Genomic DNA, 15,000 nt, shown 5'->3' with positions numbered 1-15,000 from the left:
GTACATTGAACATTGTGGAATGATGTAATAAGCGTATGAAAAGTAAAAACGCCGTACCTCGCCGCTTAACTAGTGCTCGCAACCAACTCCCCTTTCTCCCACCTGGAGTTGGTATGTGTTTTTTGAGGGGGCCCCAAATCAAGGCAACGAAACTTTTGCGCGAGCGCAATTTTTCAATTTGGCAACGGAAATTGCCCAGGGAGGTGACACACACACACGATGGTTGTGTGCGTGTGTGTGTGTGTGTGCACTGAATGTGGCATGAAAACCTCGGGGACGCTACCCTTTCTTGGGAGCTCTACACCGCACCGCAGCTGATGCTTTTTCTAATAATTAATTTAAAACTTTTTCTTTTAAATTGAGCGTTGAGTACGTCATCCCCCTCATCATCAGCCACATCACGCTCTGCACAGCTTCTGCCACTCCCCATGACATTCATATATAGACAACAAATATTCTGGATGGTCGCCACTAATTAGCCATTGCCGACTAAAAATGCTGAAGATTCCACACGGATCTTGCCTGCGGCAGATTTAGCAGCTACTCGCATTACCACTGGCCACTCTTCACTGTCCACTGGCCACTCTCCACTGGCCACTCTTCACTGTCCACTGTCCACTGTCCACTGACTAGTTGGGTTCAAAGTTCAACAAGCTATTAATTAACTCCCTTGACTTCTCAACCCTAAAGCGAGTGCTGCCAAAGGGGGTTGTCTAGTTGCATAGTTTTTGTTCTTTTGCGATTGCTTAGCTTAGATCTAAACCAAAAAAAAAAAAGCACTGTGATTATGGGGGGGGGGATGGAGAGGCGGTCATGTAAACCCTTGAACCCTTGCCACAGGTCAAAAATCAAAAACCACTACTACACAACACACACATTAACTTAAACAGGCCCATTGACCTCAGAGTTCGTGACCCTGTCCAGGCGACTTTTTTTTGTCCCAAAAGCGATCGCCTCAAATGCGGCAAAATAGGCAGCAATTTAAAAGGCATTATCAACGACAACAACAACAGCAACAACAGCAACAAATAAATGCCAAATCCAAATGGGGTGTCCTCTTGCCCTGACCACTAAAACCGCCCCTGCCCTGCCCAGTCCTGCCCTGCTCTCCCATATGTGTGCGTGTGTGTGTGTGCGTCGATTAAAACATGTCCCATTGCTGACAAATGCAAATGAAGCAATCGAGCAACAACAACAACAACAACAACAACAACTGGCTGGTGTTGGCAGCAGTCGGCCGTGTGAATAGCCTCATCCCTTAACCCCGCACAACTTCACATCTCTCATCCCAAATCACAAAGACACACACACACACACACACAGACACACTGAGCTGTAACCCTAACCCTAAGCCTGACCCCAACCCAACAAAATTCAACCTCAACCTCAAAGCGTGCATCAAATCTTTTGGCAAAACACTTAACGAGACACGGCCCAGACGCGGACGCAGCGCCGACCAACCGACCAACCGACAGAACCACCGACAGAGTGACAGACAATCGTCCGCCAATCCACCAATCCGCCAAGCCGACAATCCGACAACCCTTCCACGGTCGCAAACCTGTCTGACATGACATAAGTAAGTGATAGCGCTCATGAGTCTTACGGTCTGCCCGTCTGTCTGTCTGTCTGTCTGTCTGTCCCCCTTTTGCCCGCCCTGCTCGCAAGGGTCAAGGGTCGCTCTCTCGCTCAATGTGTGTGTGTTACACATGAACATGATGAGCATGTGTGTAAGTGTGTAAGTGAGGGCAGGTCCGGGTCCAGGTCCGGGTTTCTCGGGCTTCTCGGACTGTAACGGACAGCTTTTCCATATATTTTCGCTTACATTTCTCGATTTGCCGTTTATGTTTGTCGTTTTGTTTGCTTGTCAACAATAACGGTAAGTTTGTGTAAGGATTTTCCTTATTGGCACATGCACACTCACACACACACACTCGCACACACACTCGCACACACACACGCACAATTGGCTGCAGTGGCAAGTTATCTGCTTTGCTGGTTTCGGGTTAGAAAATCATAAAAAAAATAAATTTCCATATTATCGAACTCAACTAGCACTAAACACAAGCCAAACACTCAGACGACGCATAGAATAGAAGAGATGTCCATAGAAACCATAGCTAGAGGCTAAGGCGGGACGGAGGGGGTAGTCGGAGATTTGTATAGGCTTTCGAAATGGATATAGAGATGGAGACGGAGACGGAGATGGAGATGGAGATGAAGACGTACAGAGAGACAGACACGACGTCTGTTGGCAGTGTGTGATAATTTGTTGATTTGGGTGTACTGGTGTCCCTCTGTCTCTCTGTCTGTCTGTCTGTCTGTGTGTATCTGTGTGTGTGTGTGTGTGTGTTTGTGTGTTTGTGTGTGTCTGTCAACTTGTTGCGTGAGGACGCCCTAAGGCGCAACAATGGCAACTTGGCAGAAGAGCGCAGGGCAAACACATTGGTGGCACACAGACGACGGAGTCACGGACACGGCCAGTTTCACTGTCTCACTGTGTATATTTAACGCCGGACGTCAAGGACTCGCATACACACACACACACACACACACACACGCACACACACACTCACTCGCACTCACTCGCACACACACGCACACTGGCACACACTGGCACAATAAGACATTGTCTGGTGCTGTGGGCGGTAAGTCGCGTTGTGTGTGTGTGTGTGTGTGTGTGTGTGGCAGTGTGTTAATATATTCATTGCCTTGCCTGACAGAACCGGCTTCAGAGCCAGAGCCAGAGCCAGACCCAGACTCAGACCCACAACCCCAACCCCAACCCCAACACCAACACCCCCAACCCCAAACCCGGAGACCGACCCCGAACCGGAAGTAGTAGTCAGCAAGCCATAAAAACTTAAGAACTCACACATATACACACACACACACACGCATACAAGCACACACACACACACACACACTAGACATACAGAGAAAGACAGTCGCCAGGACTACGAGGAGGACATGGGCAGGAAATGTTTTTGGGCGCCGCGTCGAATTCACATATGCTCTTGACTGGTTGACACACTCTCACACACAAGCACACACACACACACACACACACACACACACACACACACACACGCACATACACACATATGCTGCTGCTAAGGACCTTAGGACGTTCGTTTGGCTAGCTGCCTGTCTGGCTGAGGATGAGTGTGTTCTGCAGAGTGTGTGGCGGGGGAGCGGCAAATGGGGAATGAGTTGCTTGGCTTTTTTCGGGCTATGCGAGTGAAAGTGAGCCACGCGCCGACGACTTTACTTGCTTGGCCAATTGGCGTGTGTGTGTGTGTGTGGTCGTTGTGGATGTGGATGTGGATGCGAGTGTGGGGCATGAGAATGACCTTGGCCTTACTTTTGGTTCGCCTTGTGTCGCCTTGTGTGTGTGTGTGTGTGTGTGGGCGTTTGTCGTCTGCGCTTTGCTTGTAATTTTATGCGGATTATCATTACAAACAGACACACACACACACACACACACATGCAGGAGCAGCAGGAGCAGGAGCACGCGTAAGATTGGCAGACAGGTAGACGCTCAGTCTGCCAGTTAGAGGCCAGCTGCAAGGTCAAGACAGTTGTCGGTTGCCGGCTGTCGGCTGTCGGCTGTCGACAAGGCCAACATGCCACAGCTGAGCAGACAGAGACAGTCACAGCGACAGCGTGAAAGCGTGTGAGAGGGAGAGTAAGAGAAAGAGAGAGAGAGAGAAAAACAGAGAGAGAGAGAGACAGCAGACTGAAGCCGGAAGTTAAAAGTCCGCGGCAGCAAAAAGCGACAAACACTTCAACTTGGAATGGGCAGCCGGCATTTTAATTTTCAATGGCAAAAGAATGGCAGAGAGAGAGAGGGAGAGAGAGAGGGAGAGGGAGAGAGCGAAGCAGATAGAGAGAAGGAGAGAGAGGGAGAGCGAGCAGTGAAAAGGAGGAACACATTGAACACTGAACATTGCTCGCTGTGTGTGTGTGTGTGTGTGTGTGTGTGTGGCAATGTTTGCCTGTTTGTTGGCGAATACTCCTTCGATTCTTTATTTGTTTGAAAACTCCACGGCAAGGTCCTGCCTTGCCTTGTGAGTTGCCAGTTGCCAGTTGCCAGTTGCCAGTTGCGAACTGTGAATTGCTTTTGGTCGTTTTCTGCCACCCCAAACACCCCACACCACTACCCCCACTGCTGCCAGACGACAGCCAACTGCCGGCTCACTGCGAGGCATGTGGCACAGTTTCGCATTGTCCAACGAAGGTCACGGCTGTCTGCAGCTGGTTGCCATCGAGAATCTTGCCGTGCCACCACGGCGACAGGCGCAACAAGGCGTAGCGAAACGTGGAAAATCCACAAGACAAGTAGCAAAAACACCCAACACACCCACACCCACCCACACACACACACACACACACACATACAACGAAGCACTCGCAAGCTACCTGTTGCAGGATATCAGCCTGTCAGCCAGGCAACAGTCTGGCAGTCTGGCAGCCTGGCAGCCTGGCGGTCTGGCAGTCTGGCAGTCTGGCAGTCAGTCTGGTCAGCTGTCATTATTATTACGCATTCGCCGCGTTGGTTATTTGAGTCGCCTGAAACTGAAGTTGCATGAGGTGTAAAAATAAACTTGCTGTTGAAATGTTGCCGTGCCTTGCCTTGCACCACAGCGCCACAAGCGCCTGATTATTGTGCTGGCTGTGTTATTAAAAAACTTGTGCAGCTATTTGTGGAACTAGATATGTATATGCATTATCGATATATGTTTGTTGAATATTTACATTATAGGGCTCTGTGTGCCGACGACTCGATTGACTCTCGGCTTATTGAAAAACTTTGGATTTGGATTGCACGGGCTTGTGCAACGAATTGAGAATGATTGAGAATGCCACTGCAATCGGCTCTGTGTGTGTGAGAATGAGAGAATATATATATATATATATATATATATTTATGTTTTTTTTATTTTGGGTAGGGGGATTAGTGCAATGAGGCATATAACATGTGCTGTATAAGTGTGCAAGTGTGTGTTGTATGCCACACATTTTCACATATTTTTCCTCTTTTGCATTTTTCCCATTTTGCATTTTGCATTTCGCATTTTGCATTTCGCATTTTGCATTTCCATTTGAATTTATTTATAGCACTTACTAAACTTTCTACGAAATTACATGCTAGAATTCGTTTAAAAAAAAGTAGTAAAATAGGAAGAAGAAGCGCCAACAATGGCAATGGCAAAAAAGTATCAAAACTGACTTTTACAATTTACAGTTTACACACATGCAAAACAAAAGCAAAAACCATATTTACAGTGCCGGCTAGAAGTATTCCTACACATGCATAAAATGGCCCCAAATACAAAAACCGAAAAAAAAAAAAACAAAACAAAAAAAGTAAAATAAACAAAACAAAAAAATTGTATAATTATTTTAATACGAAAGCATAACAAAAACGCGGCAGCAAAGCGAAATTGCATTAACAATGCAGTGATGCCTCTCCCCGCCACCCCTCCCCCCGCGGAGAGGCTCTGCTGCCTCTCCTTCACCCTCTTATCAGCAAAGTGCTGCTAATACCGAAACAAACACACACAACACACACAACACACACACACAACACACACACACACAACACACACAGATGAGCGCGCACACATAATGTGGCAGCAGAAACGCGAAAAAATACCGTTCCAAATTATATTATAATTATATTTAAAATGCTACCGACGGGCGGTCTGACTGTCCACACCAGCCTTTGCCAAGCCCCAGGCCCCATTTCATTTTTTTTCACTGCTCTGTGGCAGGATGAGGCAGTCAGAAGAACTCTAGAACTATGACTATGACTATGGCTATGACTCTGTCTCTGACTCTGCCGCTGACTCTGTGGCAAGCAGGCAGGCGAGTGCAATAAAAAAAAATAAAAAAAATTAAAAGAAAAAAAACAGAAAAGACAAGTAAGAATGTTGACTGAGTCGAGAGAGAGCTCGACGACGACATACCCTGACTTATCCAGCCAGGATCATTTGCTAAAAAACTCCATTTGAAAAGTTTGTTGGAAGTTATTAGATATATAATAATTATAATAGATATAATAAATATCATAAATTATAATAAATTATAATAATTGCAAAATAAGCCAAGTTGTCAATAAAATAAAAAATAAACTTATATTCAAAAATATCTCTGATATCCGCTTGTTCTTATATATATATATATAAATATATATCGGTCGCAGATACTTTGGCACAACTTCAGCATACCCTTTTTATCAAATTTTAATGGGTTCAAGGTATAAAAACAAAATGTATTTTTCTGCAAAAAATAAATAAAAATACTGTAAATTTCGGTGAAAATAACTAAATGAGCTTTTGCAGCCGGACCCTCGTTTGTTTCGCTCTCTCTGTGTGTCTGTGTGTGTGTGTGTGTGTTGCTGTAGCAGATGCCTCTGCCTCTGGCCCGGCCCTAAGCCCAAAACTATTCGCCACTTAACTTCGCTCACCCGTGCTTTGATGAAGCCCTTTGAGGCCTTTGCTTCTGGTCTAAGGATGGTTTTTCTAAATTCGTGTGTGCCACATGCCAACGGCAACAGCAACAGCAACGGCAACGGCAACGGCAGCAGCAGAAACAGAAACAGGAAAACATCAACAAAATACTAATAAACACTGAACGAACAAGCTGCCATAAATTGTTGGTGCATGAGAATTCGTATCAAGTATACGCGATGTGGCACGACTACCGCAGTGCAGCTAACAAATAAATATATATATATACATATATATTATATATAATATTATATATATATTATATATTTATTTAACGCACGCAACGACAATCTGAGCTCTCATTATATATAAATTCTAATTTGGGTTTTTTGGTAGCAGTGTAAAAACTTAAACTAAAATGCGACTGAGAATATCTAATCTATGTAAGATCGACATTATTATTCCCAAATTGCAAACGGTTATTTGGACAGTCATTTTCGTTAGTGAATAATTTGTTGAAAAGGTAACAATTCAAGAAGAAGAACTGTGTTGTTATCAAGCTGATTTAATTGTTTTGAGAAGAAACAAAAACTCTTATCAAATATAGAGACTTTTATTGTGGTGCTAATTGTGCACAAAAAACTTTCTTTTATTTCTTGACTAATGCCACTTTACATTAATACTAAACAATAGATGTTTAACTATATAGATGCCAAGATACACAAGTTTAGATCGAGATTTTGAAGGTTATGTTTTCAAGTTCTTGTTAAATTATATGATAATATTATATAATGTATGCATGCCTGAATGTATATATAGCAAGATTAAGATATTTGGGCTTAGTCAGTGGCAAGGAATAACCTCGCTGCACAGATGACCCGAGTTGATGTTTCTTAGTTGACATTGTGCCGCAGCGTTATGCGATAACCATTTGAATCGTTATCGTTGACCCCGCTGATCATCGTGCAAATGTTGATCAGCTCATTAAATGTTGGCTCACATGATGCGGCAGCTGCAAGTGGCACTCATCAAATAAAAGGCAGGCAGGCAAGCAGGCAGGCAAGCAGGCAGGCAGGCAGACAGGCGGACAGGCAGACAGACAACAACAGAACAAGTGAAACGAGCAACCTACAAACTTTTATGCTATGGCCAGGTCGGGTCAGGTGAGGTCAGGTCAGGTCAGGTCAACCCTTGGCTCACGCTCCCGTTCCCGTTCCCGTTCCCGCTCAGCTCACAACTATGCGCACCACGCACAACTGTACGCAAGAACTGAGGCAAGCAAAGAAATCGCACTACACCAACTCATACACACACACACACACACACACACACACAAACATAACTCGAACTCTCGGCCTGATATCGATTTGAATACATAATAATTCAGCGAAACTTTGTATTACAATTTATTTAGTGCACACAGCTTGCTAACTGCGCCAGCGACAACGGCACCAGGAGCGGAGGAGCAGCACTAGGGGGGTGGGCTGGCTAGGGTAGATGGTAGGGGGTGGGGGTTGGTGCGGCTGACTACGTTAAGTGCAGAAGCCGCCCGCTATCTCTGCCAATCCCCTACCAGGAGAAAGGTTCTGTTTCTCTGCTGCTGTTCAACGTTAGTTGCCAATCTTTCTATACATGCTCAAGTAATACTTTTGCCAACTTGCTCCCAATCCCCTACATTCTCCCCCCCTCCCCTCCTCTGCCCATCCTCCGTAACCATCCAGCTCTGACTTTTTCTTCAACTACCTTGTTGTGCCCTGCCCCACCCCCCAACCCCCCAACCCCACATCCCTCTCTGGTCCCCTAGCCTGTTTTGCTTATGCCAATAGCTGCCTTTTTTCGGGGCTGCTGCAGGATTTTTGTGTGGGTGGATTGTAAAATTTGTGTCTAAGCGCAATACAACGTACAAAAAACAGTACGGTTCGAGGGGGGGCGGGAGCGGGTAGATGGGTGGATTGTTCACAAGACGCGGGTGGGCGGGCAACCAACCGTTCAATCAACACCCCATTTGACTAACAACAACAACTTTGGCAGCAGCATCGGCATCAGCAGCAGCAGAATAAGAAGAAGAAGACGTTGACGTCGCTGCTGGCGCTGTCGACCTTCAAACTTTGGCAGCAGCAGCAGCATCAGCATCAGCATCAGCAGCAGAAGCAGTCGCACACACACACACACACACACATTTAATGTATGAATATATATATATGTATATATATATATATATATGTGTGTATGTGTATACACAGACACAGACACAGACACAGCTTGAACGCAAACACTATTCTAACGTTCGCGTAGCTATAAAAATATTTTTTAACATTTCTCGCGCGCGTACATTTTCTTTGGGTTTTCCTTTTCATTCTCGGTTGCCGTTTACCTCCCCCCTCAACACACCCACCCCACCCATTGACGGTATATTTTAGGTATAGGAGAAACTGTTAGAGCGCTGAAAAGTTTGCGTCTGTTTGCCAAGCAGCGGCAGGCGTAAGGAGCTGTGTTTTGAGCAGGGGATTGGGGGATGGGGGATGGGGGATGGAGGGAGGCTGGGGTTTAACGTTGGGGCTTCACTGGTTTGTTGCTGGTTTTTTGTTTCGCTGGGTTCGCGTCGAGCCGAGACTTGCTTCATAGTAACTACAACAGCAACAACAACATGAAGACAGCAGCCTTTTATTACGCTATTCTCTATCTCCCTCACTCACTCGCTTTTCTCTGTCTCTCTCACTCTCTCTCTCTCTCCCTCTCTCTCTCTCTCTCTCTCTCTGTCTTGGTCTCGAGCTATATGTATGTGTCTGTCTCCCTCCCCCCCCTCGTTAGCTCCCTCTCTTTTAATCCCAGTTGCACAACAACAGCACACACAAAAAAAAGGAGCAAAAAAAGAATAATAATAATAATAATAATGGAGAGTCTTGTGTATAGCAGAAGCAGCACGCAAAAAATATTGCCAAAAAAGATTGCAGCAACAACAGCAGCAGTGGCAGCAGTGGCAGAAGTGGCAGCAACATAAGCAGCAACAGCAGCAATGTATTTGAAACTAAACTGCAAAATAGAAGCGGCCATTTGTTGGGGCAGATGTGAAGATGTATAACGGGGGGAGGGGGGATGTAGTGGCAGGGATGAGGGATTGAGGGCTGGTTGGCTGGCTGAGCTGGGCTGGTTGGTTTTGGGTTTCGGTTTTCTAGCTGCGACTCTAGTGCACATTAAGTTAACGGCAGCTCCTACAAACCAACCAACCCCCCAACCCCGCCCCCGCCCCCCACACACCTCCCGCGCACAGCATAAAGAAAGTTGTAACTATGAAAATTTTATAAATTCCGCAGATTTTCCTGGCGCTAAGAAAGCTGCGGGCAAAGGCAAAAGCAAAGGGAAATGGCGATGGCGATGGCGATGGCGATGGCGATGGAAATGGCAATGGCTGATGAGCCGCCCCTTGGCAGCATTTGAAAGTATGTAAATAGAGAGTGGAGGGATGGAGGAGACGGAGGGCAATTCTACACTTACTACTAGTGTGTGTATATTTATATTTGGCAGTTAGTTGGCAAAGTTTTGCATTCGACAATGGGGCACTGGAGAGGCTTTGCTTTGATGGGGCAGGCAATGCTGCTTAGTGGCTGGGATATTGTATACAGCCGGAATGATTGTTGTTACTGTCTATGTCGACGCAGAGAGAGAGAGAGACAGCGAGAGAGAGAGAGAGAGAGGAGAGGAGAGCGAGAGAGAGAGAGAACGAGAGAGAGGAAGAACACTGCAGCACTGTCGATGGGAATGTGAGCACGAGTATGAGTCACGATCGCCGGCCTCTTAACGGTCTCTGTTTGTTCCGCCTCTTGCCTCATGATGTGGCTGGCTGCCTGGCTGCCTGGCTGGCCTGCCTCTTCATATATTTGGCATTGATAAGCCCGGTTTCACGATAAGCAGAACTCGGAGCAGGCTAAATGACAAACAGAGCGATAAACGGCCCAGTAAACACAAGGCGACAAAGCGACCAACCGACAAAGTGACATAGCGATTAACAGCGAAAAACAAGACAAAAAAAGAGTAGTAAGAACGAAGATGAGATACCCTTTTCGAGCGGAGTCTAAATGCCAACAATTTTGGTTAGCTTGTTGGCCAATAAAGCCAACTTTGAGTTGTAATGACCAACCAGTTAAGGCCACAGAGCAGCTATACATCAGTCGACATCTGACAGCTATAAGATATATCAGTCTGCTGTGGACATGCAGATGCATAATAACATGCATATTAAATAAGTTTACCTAGCGCAATTCGTTAAATAAATTTGTTCATAATGCAAGAACTCAGCTTTCAATCGATTGTTGCAAGAACTCATCTTTCGACAGATTGTTGCCATGGCAGCTATTTGCGATAGTGATTCGATTCGGCCAACTCCGATCTATCTGAGTGTGCTAGAGTGCTGTAGTCAAGGTTGACAGCTGCAAGACTGTCTGAGATCACATAGACTTCATATATATATATAAACCTTGTTGGGTCGGAGGCGTCTCCCCCTCCTCAATGTATTACAAGCTGTACGAAAGAATGATTATGCCCTCTATAAAAGAAAAAGGACAGCAAAGCCAGCGACTCCATCTAATTTGGAGTTATTTGCGATTGCAGTGCTTGCAACAGTTGCTCCTGTTGCAACAGCTAGCTGAAAGCTAATCTCAACACAGACAGGCACAGGGGGAGGCGGCGGGTTGAATTGGGAATTTTCTTTTAATAAAATTCATAAAGCGCATTTCCTTTGGCATCGCTCGTTGGCGTCGCGTTGCCTCGTCGGGTTACTTCAGTTGCTGCCACATAACATAATATAGAAATAAATGGTAGAAGGTGCAGAAGGGTGCAGTGACTGTTTTTGGCGGCTTCTAAGTAAGGGGTAAGACTTGGTTGCACTGACTGAAAAACTTCTTATTTTGCGCTCTTTGATTATTTAGAGTTTATTTGATTAACAAAATGAATATAAAAAAAAAGCGAAGGGCACACAGGCAAAACATGAAGCATGCAACATGCAACATGCGCAATGCAAAAAAACAAACGACAAATTCAATTAAACTTAATAAGGATGTCTGTCGACGTTGCGACAACTTCCAATTTGTTGTTGCTGTTGCTGTTGCAGTTGTTGTTGTTGCTGTTGTTGCTGTTGTTGCTGTTGTTGCTGCTGTTGTTGCTGTTGTTGCTGATGATGTTGTCGTGAACACTTCCTTGCACAATTTAATTACATATTTAACAAAATTAATTGCTCAAATGAAGTTAAAATTTTAGCCACGCCCAGCAGCCGCCGCCCAACTCTCTGATAGTAGTATTATCGGCAAACCAGCTCGTCAAATTCGAAATTCGAAATTCGAATGAGAATCGAAACTGTTTGTATTTTGTGTGTTTGTATGTGTAAAATACCGACCGAGCTATATAGGCAATATATTCTGATATTTACAGAATTTAGAAATTTCAACTTTTTACAAATATCTTTGATTATTAAGAAATATTAAAAAAAAACGTTTTCATTTGTATATTTAGAAATGATTACGGAAAACAAGAAAGTTTTGCTAGTCGCGAGGATGATTGTCTAACAATCCGGCCAATTATTTATGCTGAGTGCAAAAACTTCTCGAAGTGGCAGTTGCATGCTGCACTCCCCCCATCCCCCATCTCCCATCCAACCACATGCAGCAGTGCCACACTGACTGACTGCCTGACTGGCCCCTGGTTACACTTTGTTGGTTGCTGCTGCTGCTGTTGGTGCTGCTGCTGGGACTAGTTAAGCTTTACCGTTGACAGACAATCCATAAGCTGACATAACTCTAATGGCCATTACGACAGCAACAAGAACAACAACAACAGCAGCAACAACAACGGTTGCAGCAACTAAGTAGAATAAGCGACTGCTTGTTGTTTCCCCATTTAGTTTGCCTTGCTTGTAATTTTCAACCAACAACAACAGCAGCAACAACAACAGTGGCAGCAACGGGGACTGGCAAATAATAAAAAATAAAAAAAAAAAGAAGAAAAACAAAATCGATCGATAATTTTTAATGTAGTCGTATTTCTTTTTAAGCTCGCGCGCTGTACCTTTTTGGCTGTTGTTGCCGCTGCCGCTGCCGCTGCTGCTGCTGCCGCTGCTGCTGCTGCCGCTGCTGGCGCTTCAAGTTTTGGTCCCAAGCCGCCCCCTTGCCGTGCCCAGTTAGCGCTTCAGTTCTATTACCGTTGCTTGCCACCACCCGCACCCGCTCCCGCACCCGTGCCTGCCTGCCGCACCCCGTGTCCCTGCCACAGCCCCGATTCGGTTTTCTTTTTCTTTTTTAATATTTACCCAATTCATCAAAAAATAAGTAATTATAAACTTTTCAGTTTTTCTTCAGCCGTCTTGCGTCTGCGTCTACTATGCGTCTATCTCTCTCTCTCTCTCCCTCCCACTCTCTCTCTGTCTTTCTTTCTCTCTCTTCCCCATCTCTAGCTATCTATCTATCTATCTCTCTTGCTCTCGCTCGCCTGCTTGCTTGCTTGCTTACTGTGTGTGTGTGTGTGTGTGTTGTTTCTATGTGTGTGTGTCGTTTTGTAAAAACGCTTTCCTTGCCCTTTTCTGACTGTGCAACTTAAATACACACACACACACACACCCGCAAACACCAGCGTCGCGCCGCCACCCGCCCGCCCCTCCCCGCTTCCCCGCTCGTCGCACAGCTTCGCCGTTTGCAGTTGCCATCGACGTCGCGAGCAAAGTAAAAAAAAATTGGAAACAACCCCTAAAAAAAGAAAGTTTTTGTTGTATAAGCGAAAAACTAAGCTTCTATTCAAATTCTACGCCATCGAGTGCTTCGCTTTTATTATTCATTCATTCCATTCTCAGCGCTTTTGTCCCCCCCTCCCCCCTTCGCTTCCCTGCCCCCCTTCACCAAGCCCCCGCCAGTGTACTTTTTGTATTTTTGGCACAAGCAAAATGAAAGCAAAAAAAAAAAAAGAAAAGATGAAAAATGTTAAGAAAGAGGAAAGTTTCCGATTACAGCAAGGGGGCGGGGATGGGGCTGGGGTTGGGGTTGGGGTTAGGCCCACAGACCGAGACGGGACGAAAGAAGACGTCGACGACAACGGGTCGGCATAGAATGGAATGGTATGGAATGGTATGGTATGGCATAAGGACTAAGGATGTGCTGGCTGCTCTGAGGATGGATGATGCTCAGTATGAAGCGAAGGCGTTGGAGAACAGGCGGGCGGAGGCGATATCGGGGCGATATCGAATGGGTGGCCCCCATTGTAGGCTCAGCACAAAGCCAACCACTAGTCCTTATGCCCCCTACCACTCACACACACACACACACACACAAACACACACGCGTCCTTTGAGCATAAGTAGAATATAAAAATTTTGCGATTATGAATTTGAATAAAAGCGATACGAAGCCAAAAGTAAGTACGAAGTCAGCACTGCTGCTGCTGCTGCTGTTGCTGCTGTTTCTTCTTCTTATTCTGCCGCTTAAGAACAGGATTCTTGTTGTTGTTGTTGTTGTTGTCAAGACATTTCGGGATCGACGTTCCATGGGCGGATTAGAAGCGGCGACTGCGACTCAGACTAAGACTGCAATCGAGATTCAGATTGGGCGAACGGACGAATCTGCAGAAGAAACGAGTAGTTGTCCTCTGCATCTGTGTGTGTGTGTGTGTGTGTGTGTGTGTGTGTGTCAGTGTTTACACGTGCTTAAATACATATATGAAGTCAGCACTGCTGACTTCTTCTGCGCTTAAGTCTAGTCAGACTTGGGGATCCCGACGTTCTCTGCTTGAACTATTGTTGTTTCTAGCTTTTTTTGCTCAAATACTCAATAATTAGAATGCATAGATACCATTCAATAGGGATAATAATGTTTAATATTATTATTATTATAATTTGATCTATTCAAGATCCATTGTGCCCCCTGCTGAGCCTATAGCTCCTCCATCAAGCCCAGATCCTGCACAAATGTTAGAATCTTTGTTGGGTTGAGGGCTTCTATGTCTTTGAAGTTCATAACATGCATCCCTAGGATGCAGCACCTTTTCCCGGTTAAAGCAATACACTCTACTGGGATGTGCATTGAGGATTCTTCCTCGCCTTCACGGCACATGCATAGTTCGTTGCTATAAATACCCAGTTTAGTTGGGTGACTTCTTAGTCTACAACGGTCATGTCAATGGACCGTTGGATATTCTAAGCCTCTTCTTCTTAGTAATAGTGTTAATAATAATAATACAATTCATATACAATAAAAAAGGGACATTTTAGTGTAGACGGCGACTTATAAGGCAAAACTTTGCGGCGTTGTATGCCACACAGAGCAGCAAAATGGCGCACCAGTCTCCTCTAGCTCTCGGTGTGTGTGTGTGTGTCTGTGTATGTGTGTGTGTGTATGTGTGTGTGTGTGTGTGTGTGTAGCTTGCTGCGGTTGGCAAATGTTTAAGCTAAGGATTAATACTTCTTTTTAGAATTTTATACTTATACAAAGCATGCCCCCTCCCCTAACATCTACACATATAACATATATATATATATATAACATATACATATATGTATACATACACAAGT

At 45.2% G+C, this 15,000-nt stretch overlaps 1 protein-coding gene across 3 annotated transcripts in view; it reads left to right on the top strand.

Annotated features, from left to right (window-relative positions):
* LOC116805970 overlaps positions 1 to 15,000 on the top strand; it is a 116,533-nt gene that overhangs the window by 41,577 nt on the left and 59,956 nt on the right. Inside the window, exon 1 of one of the 3 annotated variants that reach the window (XM_032741399.2) lies at positions 9,770 to 9,895. The exons of the other annotated variants lie outside the window; for them this stretch is intronic. The gene's annotated coding sequence lies outside the window, so the exon portion shown is untranslated. Of the gene's footprint in view, positions 1 to 9,769; positions 9,896 to 15,000 lie in introns of those variants that run through there. 3 annotated transcript variants of the gene reach the window in all.

This window comes from Drosophila grimshawi, unplaced genomic scaffold (genome assembly GCF_018153295.1).
Source record: "Drosophila grimshawi isolate 15287-2541.00 unplaced genomic scaffold, ASM1815329v1 contig_848, whole genome shotgun sequence".
Classification (NCBI taxonomy): domain Eukaryota; kingdom Metazoa; phylum Arthropoda; class Insecta; order Diptera; family Drosophilidae; genus Drosophila; species Drosophila grimshawi.
Note: the sequence above shows the minus strand (reverse complement) of the source record. Positions and strands in the feature narration are given on the sequence as shown.